This window comes from Rhododendron vialii, chromosome 13a (assembly GCF_030253575.1).
Source record: "Rhododendron vialii isolate Sample 1 chromosome 13a, ASM3025357v1".
Taxonomy (NCBI): domain Eukaryota; kingdom Viridiplantae; phylum Streptophyta; class Magnoliopsida; order Ericales; family Ericaceae; genus Rhododendron; species Rhododendron vialii.
The window spans coordinates 3,400,446-3,413,877 of record NC_080569.1 but is presented as its reverse complement, the minus strand read 5'-3'; the positions used below and the strand labels follow the sequence as shown (position 1 = coordinate 3,413,877).

At 37.0% G+C, this 13,432-nt stretch overlaps 1 long non-coding RNA gene and 2 other non-coding genes across 3 annotated transcripts; all 3 read right to left on the bottom strand.

Annotated features, from left to right (window-relative positions):
- Positions 1-6,987: 6,987 nt before the first annotated feature.
- LOC131313049 (uncharacterized) lies at positions 6,988-8,345 on the bottom strand. Its single transcript, XR_009196059.1, has 2 exons — positions 8,279-8,345; positions 6,988-8,104 (listed from the first exon to the last, which is right to left on the bottom strand). It is a non-coding gene; the product is annotated as an uncharacterized LOC131313049 (long non-coding RNA).
- Positions 7,729-7,811, bottom strand: LOC131315443 (small nucleolar RNA Z102/R77). Its single transcript, XR_009196769.1, has one exon. It is a non-coding gene; the product is annotated as a small nucleolar RNA Z102/R77 (small nucleolar RNA).
- Positions 8,005-8,095, bottom strand: LOC131315442 (small nucleolar RNA Z102/R77). The gene has a single exon (XR_009196768.1). It is a non-coding gene; the product is annotated as a small nucleolar RNA Z102/R77 (small nucleolar RNA).
- Positions 8,346-13,432: the final 5,087 nt, after the last annotated feature.

The following is a 13,432-nucleotide window of genomic DNA, read 5'->3' as shown; positions in this document are numbered from 1 at the left end:
GGATTAGACCACATAATTAGTTGAAGTGTGCGTAAGTAAGCCTAAGTACCTGCATTATCAAAAAAAGAGAGAGGTCGATTGAAGTGCTGGAGTAGGTTGTGTTGGAATGTGTCACACATCGTCTGAACATGCTTTATCTATGATGGTTATAAGGTCTCAATTTCCCTCTTCTTAACATCTTAGTTTGATAAGTCATACCCAAAATTCGAGCAGAAGTTTGTCATGTGTTCTTTTAGTAAACAAAAACAAAAGCAACTGCATGAGGGCGACTTTTCCTTTTTGGGTAAATAAGAGGGGGCGGCTTTTTTCTTTATTGCCTCGATCATTTATTAGTGCCTTGGTGGGGAGAATTTCCAGTTCGACGAGTTTAATTAAGGTTAAACAGGATAAAGAATTGTCACTCTTTATGAAGATCTTCACCATCTTTCCGAACCACGTTGTTAAGAAATGAGAATAAATTATTTACACCGTCGGTGTAAACATTTGTTTCCTCCAAATCAATTGTATTGCGACACGTGTCAAAACAGTGGTCTCAATTATTAAAACACGGCGACGTGAAGCAATGCAATTGTTTTGGAGGAAATAAATGTTTACACTGGCGGTGTAAAGAATTTATTCTCTTAAGAAATACTACCTCCATCCCAATTTACTTGTCCCACTTCTATTCTAACTGGATAAAAAAGAGAATAAATTATTTACACCGCCGGTGTAAACATTTGTTTCCTCCAAATCAATTACATTGCTCCACGTTGCAAAACAATGGTCCCAATCAATAAAATATGACGACATGGCGTAATATAATTGATTTGGATAAAACAAATATTTACAGCGGCGATGTAAAGAATTTAATTTCGATAAAAAAACTAGTTATATCTTTAAATTGGTAATGAATTTTGTATCCAATATGGATCTTTTTTGATAGATCTTGATTTGTTCTATAATACAATATTTTTAAAATCACCTAAAACATTATAAATTATAAGATATAATTAATTGAAAAATGGCACGAACTTCTAAAAATAACAATTAAATTGGGACGGAGGGAGGAGTGCATTCCCATCTTTTTGAACGACGTTGTGATTCATTTAATAGTTTAAGCTTCTTCTTTTTTATAAGTACTGGATGTCCAGTCTGCTTGCATGTTCATCGATTGATTCTGGAGCTCTGAAGTTAATGATCGGACAAATCTTCATTGGCCCCAAGGTTTGGAATGTTATGGCTTTCGCGATGATAGATCCAAAAAAATGTTACACGTGACATACCCAAACACGACTGAACGTGAGAGGATATTAATAAATGCAATCTTACATTGCTTCGGCAAGATATATAAGGCCGTAGCCAAACAATATACTCCCTCCGTCCTTTTTTTTGTGTCCAGTATTTCATTTTGGGCTGTCCCTTAATAAATATCCATTTTGTAAAATTAGGGGGGTAAAAGTTGGTGTATTGTCTATTTTGTCCCTAAAAGTAGATTTTATTTTGAAAAGTTAGTGAGTAAAAGTGTAATGATGATGGGTAAGTAGGAAAGTGGAGGAAAAAGTTGACGTGAAAGGTATAATGATGATGTCTTTTTAATAAGTTTGAGTTACGAAGCAGGACACTTAAAAAAGGACGGAGGGAGTAATCATCACCTGACACTATGAAGTCGCTCTCTATACGTACAAAATGGGTTCACTTGAGGCATCTCACATTTTCACATAAGAATTTAAACTTTCGAGTTGGATATAAAAATTCTACGCAAGACATGATTCAAATATTGAATCCAAGTTATCACTTGAATTTAAAATGAAAGTAGTATATAATACAACACATCATTGAAATATTGACCCCAATTAAGTTAATCACTTGAATTTAAAATGATAGTCCTTTATTTGTTTCCTTTTCCGTACGTCTTAAAATCCAATGCTAACGCAAATGTAATAATCATCAGTGACCATAAATTCAAATTCAACCCAAAAACTTCTTCCTCGGCTGATCCGATCCCGAATGGCCATTGAGCGTTCGGCCATTTGCTTCCTGGCTTTCAAAGCCAGCAAAAAATAATCCAAAAAGTTCCGTGGTGGACTGAGACACTGATTAATCGGCCGATGAGCGTGGACTATTGTTTATATCACTCCTTTCTTTGATCACTGGAGTACTAGTTTTTGAAGTGCTGGTTGTTTTAGTATCACACAGCTAGGACTGTAAACAAGTCAAGCCGAACTTTGTCGAGCTCTAGCTCGGCTCCAGGACAAGGCCCAAGAGGCTTGCACCTAGGGCTTTCAAATTTTGGGCAAAAAATAAGGCCCCTTCATAACGTGTGTGTGTCTATATATATATATATATATATATATATATTGTTCGCTATATAGAAGAAGTTTCATTGGTAATTTAGTGGTAAAACGCATTACATCCCATAGAACGCGCTAGAGTTTGAATCCCAGTGGGATTTTTCTTTTCAAGTGCTTATTTGCATAAGCCAAAAATATTGCTATTATGTTTCAACTTGTGTTGAAGAGGATACATAGTAGCCATTGAAGCCAAAGCATTTACCATGTTAAATGTGAACTAAAACAATTATTTAAATAAGTAATTTTGTCATTGTTTTTTAATTGAAAATATATGTAGAGCCCCACTTGACCATTTGGCCTAGGATCCCGAAATATCTTGGGCCAGTTGTGCTCGTTTAGTAAACGAGTCAACCATTTGGCCTAGGATCCCGAAATATCTTGGGTCAGCTGTGCTCGTTTAGTAAACGAGTCAAAAACTTGAGTTCAAGCCTTAACAAGCCAAGTCCTTTACGAACTTAGTCATTTACTAAACAAGCTTCTTTAATCGAGCCAAACGTCCCTTAAAGAGGCGAACTCTTGTCGAATGAATCGAGTAGCTCTCGAGTTTAGCTCGTTTTACAACCGTACACACACAACTACGAAAAAATATATTATGACTCACAAATGAACGGTGGAATAGTTCCGACGATTAGTTGAGGGGTGCAAAAGTTGGTCCAAACACCTATGTCATGAAAGAAAGATAGGGACAAGCCTGACATTCAATTTGGTGTGCTTGCAATTCCGTGTTTCAATCAATCTTCCAGATAATGGCGAAATCACATACGCATAGCGGCATAGGGAATGAATCGGGTTGCCAAAGTTTGACTGCGTTTCCATCGGAAAGTTGCAGTCTGCAATTTGGGAATGAATCGGGTTGCCAAAGTTTGACTGCGTTTCCATCGGAAAGTCGAAGTCTGCAGTTTGAACTTTTGCCTCGGTAATCTTTGAACTTGTGACCACCGATGGTGGGAGCCTGGATGGCAAAAGCCGCCTCCATTCCCAGGCAAGACTCAAAGTGGCAACGGAATGTGAAATTTGTTCCATTGTCATCCTGTACCTAGGTGGTGTTGTGATAACGGCCTATCCTCACGGACAGTAGCTATGGTTTGAATCGGACATTTCACAGCGGGTAGGAAGCCTCTTTTGTCACGCCCAGGGGTTGCTACACTAGTCGTCCCCTCCCACCCTTTCTGATCCAAAAAAAAAAATCATTGAACTCGTGTATCAATCAGCAATCTTCCAAAAGTTTCCTCGAAAAAGTCCTTGAAAGAGAAATTAATGATTTAAATTCATTTATTAAAATAAATCTCGATCACTAATTTCTAGGGTTGTTACTCAAAACCAGAAAATCGATCGAAACCGGAAAAACTGGACTGGACCGGATTTTTTAAACCGGTTGAATAATTTCGATCCGGTTCCGGTTTATAAAATTTTATAAATCGGAAAAATAATTTCGATCCGGTTTATGTGTTTTAAAAACCAGTTGAAACCGGACCGGTTATATATATGTATAATATATATATATATAAGGGAGGGGTTGAATTATGGGTTTTTGGTTGATATTTTGTGGTGTATATTGGTCTAATAAATATATTTATTATATAAAAACTATTTTTATGGGCTTAATTATGTTTTTATGGGTTTTTTTTTATGTATTGGGCTCAAAATTGATTCTTTTTTGTTGGGCTCAAAAAAAGGGTTGAATTATAGATTTTTGGTTGATATTTTATAGGTTGAATTGTGAATTTTTTGATGTGTTGAGCAAAAAATATGGCCCATGAATGAAAACCGAATAAACTGGACCGAAACTGGTTGAGCCGGTCGAAACCGGACCGGTTTTATCTCAACCGGTTTCGGTTTCTAAAAATCTCAAACCGGATATCCGGTTTCGACTGAAAAATACACCCAAACCGATCGAAACCGGACCGGTATCACCCCTACTAATTTCACTTTCGGAGGCATTTTGGTCAAACTTGTTCATACGTTTATTAGTATAAAACAATTGTGCTTCTGGAGAAATTTTTCAGCACCGGGTGGGCACGGCCACGTCGTGCCCGTGCACCATCTCGGCCGTCCAATGAAGTTTTGGACAGCCCAGATCTGTTCAGCTGCCGAGGGGTATTTTAGTCATTTCACACTTTAAAACAGCCGAACAAATCTGGGCTGTCCAAAACTTCATTAAACGGCCGAGATGGTGCACGGCACCACGTGGCCCGTGTCCACCCGGCACTGAAAAATTTCTCGTATTTCTGGGTTCTTTCCCTGTTCCGCAAGGAAGTGCACAACACAGCAGTTTAAACTTTAGGGACGTGGCGGCAAAGAAAAACCGGGGAGAAATATTTATTGGGCCCACTTCACACGTGGTAAATTATTTTGCCACCAAAAAATCAAAACTAATCTAGTTTAAGCATGCGGATCAAAAAAAAATCTAGTTTAAGCATCGATCAAGCTCAAATCGAGCCAAAATAATCAAGCTCAAGCTTGCCTCGTCTAGTATCAAGATGTTCAAGCTCGATAAATTAACTAAACGAGCTTCTACAAACAAGCCAATCTATTACAAATGAGTTGACCTCTCCACTCGTTTACTAAACAAATTTTAAGCTTGAGCTCTACTTATTTTACTACTAAGTCGAGTCAAGTTGAATCTATAACGAGCCAAGTCTCGAGTTGACATCAAGTTGACAATGATTGATAGCAGAATATTTGCATTAGCCGATTGATGATTACCATAACTTTATTCCGAGAGATACCAGATATGTACAATTCGATCATCATAAACTAGATAAAAGCAGTAGTGGAAATATAGCTCTATAACCCTTCTCAAAGGAGCAAAGAAAACGAATCAATATTCAAATTCCTGGCTGGTTGCAAGAGGATGCACAATTCGTGTCAGTCAATTAACCAGAAACCTACAAGAAAAGCAAGGTTCATGAACAAAAATATCCACATAACTCTTCAACATAGTTAGGGGCGTTCCAGTTTGGGAAAAAAAAAAACTTTTAGAAAAGGAAGGTAATTTCAAATTCAAAAATCATGTGTTTACGCAAATAATTTTTCTATTAATATATATCTTATTTAATAGACTTTATTGAGATATTTTAAACGGTGCAAAAAAAATTAAAAAATTATTTTTCATTTTCGTTATATTTCAATTTGAAATTACCTTTTTTTTGAAAAAAAAAAGATTTAAAAAGAAAGCTGAACGAGACTTTAGGGCTTATTCGATAACCTAAATTCAACATTTAAAACTGAATCAATTAAGTAATAAATGATTCAGTAAGTTTAATAATGATACTATACATTGCTTAACAAATTAAGTGTTATTTAAGTGATTCAGTAAGTTTGATAACGATACTATACATTGCTTAACAAATTAAGTGTTATTTAAAATGTAAGCTAAAAAGTTGAAAAAAATTAAGTAATTTTAAGTTACTTAATTCTGGCTAAATTTTTGTGTACTTGCATACCACCACCACCACCACTTCGCCACCACTCCCTTATCACTCCATCACTGCCACCACCATTACCACACTGCCACCACCACTACCACACCGTCGCTGTCGCTGCAATGCCACCATTGCACAACTATTACTCCACTGATACCATACACTGTCACCATTACATCATCACTCCACCGCCGCCGCCGCCGCCACCATTACACCACCACTGCCACCGTTACATCACCATCACTCCACCACCACCATTACACCACTATCACCAGCACTCCAACACCGCCGCCGCCGCCACCACTCCATCATCACCAACACACCACCACAATTACCATTCCACTATTATTATAAGTACATTGTAACTATTAGTAAATTAAGAGAGAATCGAAATTAAAATTAATTTATTATTTTTTTAATTTAGTACTTAATATGTTTACGAAACACCTTTTCAGCTTAAAAAATTTAGCATTTATCTTTCAGTACTTAATTTTTCAACATTTAATTTCAGTTTTCAGTTTTATCAAACAAGCCCTTAGTCAAACAAAATCCATATTTGTGGAAACATTATTTGCGTAAACACATGATTTTTAAACTTGAAATTACCTTCTTTTTTAAAAACTTCCTTTTTTTTCAAAATTGGAACGGGCTCTAGTTTCCCTGATATTATTATATCAATTGCTTGAAATTATTCAGAGAACATACTCAGTTTTGCTAATCCCACATCCCGGCAACTCTCTCCGACGGAGGGACATTATCTACCTACCATCCACAACCGCTATCAGAACTGAAATGCCAACCAACATAACTACTTAACATGGTTAGCTTCCCTGATGTTCAATAGCCCGAAATTGTACAGATAACAGACTCAGTTTCGCTAATAGCACATCCCAACAACAGTATATCCGATGGAGGTACATTATCTACCTACTATCCACAACCCTGCGCCATTAGAACTGAAATGCCAACCAGGGTAAAGCTCATGTAGAAATCTGAAATTTGAATTTCATGACTCCACATCGGTATCTACCCCTGATTACATGCTTCAAGCTTTCCATGGCATCCATATCAAAGATGATAAACTGCCTCGGAGAGCTAAATTTCTCCACCATTTTCGTTTTACATGTCCAACATTGGTTTTGTTATTCCTCCAGCTTGCAATAAGCTTGTCGTACCAACCACAAACACTGCCACTACAAGGTAACTTTCTCCCGAATATGTAAGCAAAAAAGTTTGTGTTCCACGCTTAATAGTAACTTTTGTCATCAAGTTTGTATTTATTTCGTCAATATGGTTTACAACATTAACTACCAAAACTGGTCCAGAGCAAGACGAAAACATGATAAGCAATGAACAAATCTTCGTCAACATTGCAAAATCATCTAGCAGTGGCTAGAGGTTAGTAGCAATGCTGACAAAATGATCTAGCACAAGCATTGAGCTCAAACAGGCTTTTTGATCCCGACGGATCATACCTGAAAAGCCTTCGATATGTGCATCTTTTCTCCATTACCAAACGAAATGGACTATTACTAAGGTGAAACCCTTTATTTTCCCCATTAATCCTGGCAATTAAACCAGTAGGGATACCTAATCCGAAACATAGTTCTTTTCCCAAATACCATGAGCGGACACATCTAGTACAACTGCACAAGAGTTTCTATTGATGATTCTGAGCAGAGTTACCAATATATGTCACATTAGAGGATTCTTGCTAATCGAAGTAAATTAATCATAACCACACCATCCAGGAGTCTTACCGATACATACGAGAGAAAACATTGAAACAAAACACAACAAAATCAACAAGAATCAAAAAGCAAACGACTCGAACCCCCGGTATTCCAATTCTTACTTCGGTTTTCAAGACCGGCTCTTTCAACTACCAAGTCGGGGAGTTAATCATCTACTCTTTTAATCCCAGAAACAAAAACAGAGTAAGAAAAATATTTGGAAAAAAATATAAGTTGCGAGAATGATCAGATAGAGCTAATAAAGATACCATCATTCTGGTGATCAAACCAATAGGGAAAAAAATCTGATCGTCATATCATTCTCCAACAACTTCAACTTAAGAAAAAAACAAAATCACAATAATTACATAAAGTTTTCTTATGCAGATACAGACATGTAAGTCCCCTTTGTGGAGAGAAAAAAAATTCCCCCGAGAAGATAAACAAACTAAAAACGATCAAGCATGACAAAAAAGATACGAATATAAGAAATCCAGAGGTGGGTTTGGTCCAAGAGAATGATCAGATAGAGCTAATACGTAAGTAGACACCATCATACCGGTGATCAAACCAATAGGGAAACAAAATCCTGTTCATCATCTCATTCTCTATAGCCCTTCAACCACCAACAAGAAAATCAAAAAATCAAAAAAAAAAAAAAAAAACGAATGCCTCTTGCGTAATCATAAGTGGTCGTGTAAATAAATATATTAGAGGAGGTAGAGAGACTGGATTGAGTTGATAGAACTTCTAACGTAGAAGTAGAACTAGTAGTTGTATATAGGAGTACCTCAGAGAGAATCCCAAATGGAAAACCCTAGCCTGAAAAATTCGGGGGCTAGGGTTTGTGAGGCGGCGAGACGGACCGTTGAGCGAGAGGTATTTTTATAGGGAGCTGAGAAGATCGAACGTGTATTGTTTAGGCCCAGCCCAAGATTGTGAAAAATACTAACTAAATTGTAGTAGTCATATTCGCTATAAAGGAGACCATATCTGCAAATATGGCCCAATTATGAGGTGGGCTTGTGGTAGCCCACGGCCCACACTTAAAAAATGTGGAGTTGCTCTTTTCTTGATCTGTTTTAAGGATCTAAGACTGAGACCTTGTTTCAATAGGAACTTTTAGAACTTTTTTCAATTTTGTCTTTATTGAATTTTTTTTTTCGCGTTTTTAGTTTTATGCCTCACTTTTTTATTCTTCCGATTCGTCTCGAAAGTGTTAATGGAATGGAGTCTGAATGTGAGTAGTGGACTAATTATCTTAAAATCGAAGTTCGATGTTGATTTTTTTCGCAAAAAAATAAATTGAGCGGAGCTCAAGTCATTTTACATCTAAGGATCCACCTATTTAACAAGATTATTATATTGGAAAACATATTGCCATTAAAATCGAGGTGCAATGTTTATTTATTTATACAAGATGGTGGGCTGCACAACGTGTGGTAGTCATTCCACGAACATCAAAAAATAAAGTATTGGAATACAAAAGGGAGAATGAAAGGGAACATATGCAAAGCTCCGTCAAACGCCAATGCCTTTTTTGCCATACCAACACCAACAAAGTTTGCTTCCTTGAGATCGAATATGATTGACTTGAACATCCCATTTACGGGCCAGTAGCATCATGTAATCAGAGATAAGAGGAAGGAGCCACGGTAAAATACAATGTAAATCATAGAGCAACAAAGTACTGATTTGTGAGCGGACTCCAAATCAAGTTCATGAAACCCTTGAGTCCAAGCTATTTGGAGGCCCATATGAATATCTTTGAGTTCTGCTACCAGACTAGCAGTGGTACCAACATATTGATTAAAGCCAAGTTACCAACGCCCATGCCATAAGAATCTCCAAACACACCTCCGATTCTAGCGCTAGCTATTTGTTTGAGAATTCGCACTGCCATCCGTGTTTAGTTTAACTCGTCCGAGATTGGGAGGTAACCACCGAATCAGTTTAAAGTCCAACGTAGAATAGGACGCCGTTGCGAGGGTAGAAAAATTCCATGGAAAGATGATTGATACTAGAAAGTAATTGATCCTTGAGGGTGAAAGTGCATATAACTAGGGCTGCAAACGAGCCGAGCTTTACAGTGTTTAAACATGTTTATTAAGTTTTTAACGAACACGAGCTCGAGCTCGAGCTCAGTGAAAACTTAACGAATCGAGCTCGAGCCGGGCAGGCCTGGGCTTGACTCGAGCTTGAGCTTGTTCACGAGCCTTAACGAACCAACGAAAAATGTATATATATCGTCGCATAGGCCTAATACAACCAAAAATATTTTGATTGTAAATGTATATTTCTTTCATTTTCCTATGGAGCAGGGGTATACTGATGTGCGTGTGTTCTCGCTTCCTTTGATTGACTAGAAAGCGAAAACGGAAAAAATAAATTATGAAATAACAATAAAAATCCTAAACTTAAGTATATATATATATATATATACCCTGGCTCGCGAGCCGACTCGAGCCGAGCTTATCCTAGCTCGAGCTTGTTCGTTTAACTTCCGAGCCGAGCTTGAACGAGCCACTAACGAGTCGAGCTGCGAGCGGCTCGCGAGCGGCTCGGTTCGTTTGCAGCCCTACATATAACTAGCTAACCCCTCTGATAGTATAGTAGGACGATTCGAACTTCATATTCCTAACTTGTCTCACACCTTGGTCGTCAGCCAACCCCTTTGGGTTTTATGTATCCAGCTCTGAGATATATATAAAATCCGAGCCGCTCAATGTGTTCAGAACGTGATTTTAAGGATGCCCGCGATGAATTGGCAAAAAAAATAACCGGGAAGGGCTTGATTTGAGCAGTTTTTTATTGAACCGTTCAATAAAGTTCAATAAAAAACTGTTCGAATGAAACCCTTCTCGGTCATTTTTTTTGTTGATTTCTCACTAGTACCCTTAAAATCACGTTCTGATTATAATGAGTGGCTCGGACCATCAAAATTCGATCGGGAACTTGGAGGAGTTTTTTAGAGGTTTTTTTAAGGGTCTCCGGAACCGCCCCGTATATATATATACGCACACACGTACATACACCACCGTTTGTTAATATGATACCTATTGTTTATTAGCAGAGTCGGCCTCTACTTTTCGAAAGCTTAAATCGAAAATTGAAAATTAGGCTGTTTTTTAGAACTAATATATATATAAGTGGTGAAAGAGTAGGAGGGACTCCTAAAAATCAAAAAAATTGGAGGCCTAAAGCAGTCACAACGCAAATTTTAGCTCAAGACCGGATCTCCTTACGAGGGAGGAGGAAGGGGAAAAAAAACATGCTGTATCAGTAGAGGATTGACAGCTGGGAAGGATTGGAGTAGCTAGGTCGTGCACCCTCAACAGACAAAATTTGGTTTCAAAAACCTCAGTCCAGAAAAACTGGCACGGCGCCCCTCTTCGTGTTGATTTTGCCCATTTCTCCTTATTCTAAGCTGTTTTCTTTGTTTTAATTATCTTCAAATTCCACAGTCAATTATTCATTACGCAAGTCACTAACTAACAGTACTACTGTGTATAAAACACACCGTCCGCTTTTATGACTCGAGAAAAAGTGTGACGCTTCTATATATAGACCCACCAATAAATCTTGTAAAGTTTTGACTATGCCACGATGGGTTTTTCTGACCCTCTCTTATTGTACTATATCGTATCTCGTATGATATATACTAACTAGCATTGTTCCCGTTCTTTGCACAGGCCAGGGAGATCAATCTTGATTGATGGACTCGAGGCCGACCATCACAAATGTACACCTGATCAATCTCACTAAAATACCTCCCCATGCATATCTCCCAGAAACAAACACAAACAGAAGTACTCTTTGTCATCTTCCCAAAAACCAACACAAACTCCACCTGCTTAATTAGGTGTAAGCCATTAGCTCAGATTGCTTAAACATTGAATTTCGTTTAAGCAAGTACTTAAACTTAAAATTTGAAAATCAAGCTGGCGATGAGAAAGGAGGTCAGAAGTTTAATTTATCTTCCAATGTGTTATGAGAAAATTTCAAAATGACACCTGGAATTTTTGCTCCAATGTCACAGAAACACCTAAAAACATAGATGCCGATTGTTTGTCGTGATTAAAACACGGCTTCCGACCCTTTATAAATACTAATAATAAGTTAACGAAGACAAAAAAGAAAAGCACAGACCCACCGTCGCTTTTGAACTCATCTTTTCTTCTCACGCTCAAACATCATTTCTTTATTTTGTCTTTCTTTTTCTTGGGCCATTGGTAAAACATTTTTTTAAGTATTAATTAATGGAGCTTTTGTCTCGCGTAGCTAGCTTCAACCACATTCAACTAAACATCGTGCATCAGTGGTTGATTCTTTCAACTTTTTAGTAATTTCTTTCTACTAATATTTAAGTGCACCTAATGGAGTCTAACACCCGTTCTCCTAAGATTCTAATTCTGTAAGCACTTATTTCCTGTTTTAATTCCCGAAACAAGTCATTCTCTCACAATACATCACCTTTAATTCAAAAAATAAATACTTATTTCCTTTAACGAACGGGACTGACATGTACTACATTTTTCTATTGCGCGCAAGGCCTTGGGCTCATAGTATTTACTCCCTCCGTCCCTTATTTTGTGTCCAGTATTCCATTTTGGACTGTCCCTTAATAAGTGTCCATTTTGTAAAGTTAGGGGAGTAAAAGTTGGTGCATTGTCTATTTTGTCTCTAAAAGTAGATTTCATGTTGAAAAGTTAATGAGTAAAAGTGTAATGATGATGGGTAAGTAGGGAAAGTGGAGGAAAAAGTTGATGTAAAATGTGTAATGATCACGTCTTTTTAAAAAGTTGGAGTTACGAAGCAGGACACTTAAAAAGGGACGATGAAGTACTATTTATTTCCTGATACTTAGCAGCTGATAGAATATGTTTTTTTGTCACCAACTTCTTTAATGTACTCTCTTCTTTTCGGTAGTCTCTCCTCCCTTTTTGAATTTTTTGAATATGTTGCCGTGCCAAACACTATAAAGGCCAAAAAAAAAAAAAAGAAGAAGGAGAAGAAGAGATTTTAAAATACATTATTCGTTGGAAAAAGGTTCATTAATTTCTTGTTTGTGTGGTTGCATGAGCTAAATTATCAAGTCCTATTGGTGTTAAACATTGGCAGTGATCACTATGACAACAATTAAAACTCTTACCACGATATTGTCAAATGTCACATGAAGGACAGAATGTTACTCCGGATCCTTACAACTACTCTCTAGTCATAGAGTTAGAAATACGATGTTGAATGCCTTATAAAAGACGTTAATTAAGTAATATTCTTTCGATTGAGGGAGATGTGGTTAAATATAATTATGTATGTATGTTAGGCCATCCACAGCGGTATAATCAAAAATGGATAACCAAAAGTTGACACGTCAGCTTTTGATTATTCACTTAAGAGGTTGCTAAGCTTAACAATGTTGAGGTTCACAATGGTCACTTCTAATCCATAACCAAAATAAGAAGTCCACTACAATTTCACACACTATCTCTCCCCCTCTGTTTCCCGCCATTCACTTCCCTCCATTATGGTTTATTTTTTTGGGCAAAAATATATCGAACATATGGTGTTCTTCCTAGTGTTATCTATCAAAACAACACCGAAACTTCTTCTTTTTTCTTCCTATTCCTGTAGCCTATATCACAAATCCACCACTCTCTTAATCTTTCAAAAAAAATAAGATGTGTTCTTGAATTTGGTAAAGGATGCAAGATTCTTCCTTTATATTTTTTTTTGCAAGGTTTTTCATTTACTCAACCATAAGGGGAGGAATAAAAATGAATAACCACTTTTTAGTTGAAAATTTTATTTTATTTGCTAAAAAAATGATTATTTCTCAAAATACTTGGGTAAAAGTAAAAATAAAAAAAAATTTACTTTTCCGATTCCTCTCGTCGAGACGAATCAATATATAACCCATAAAAGTTTAGCGCAAAACTAACAA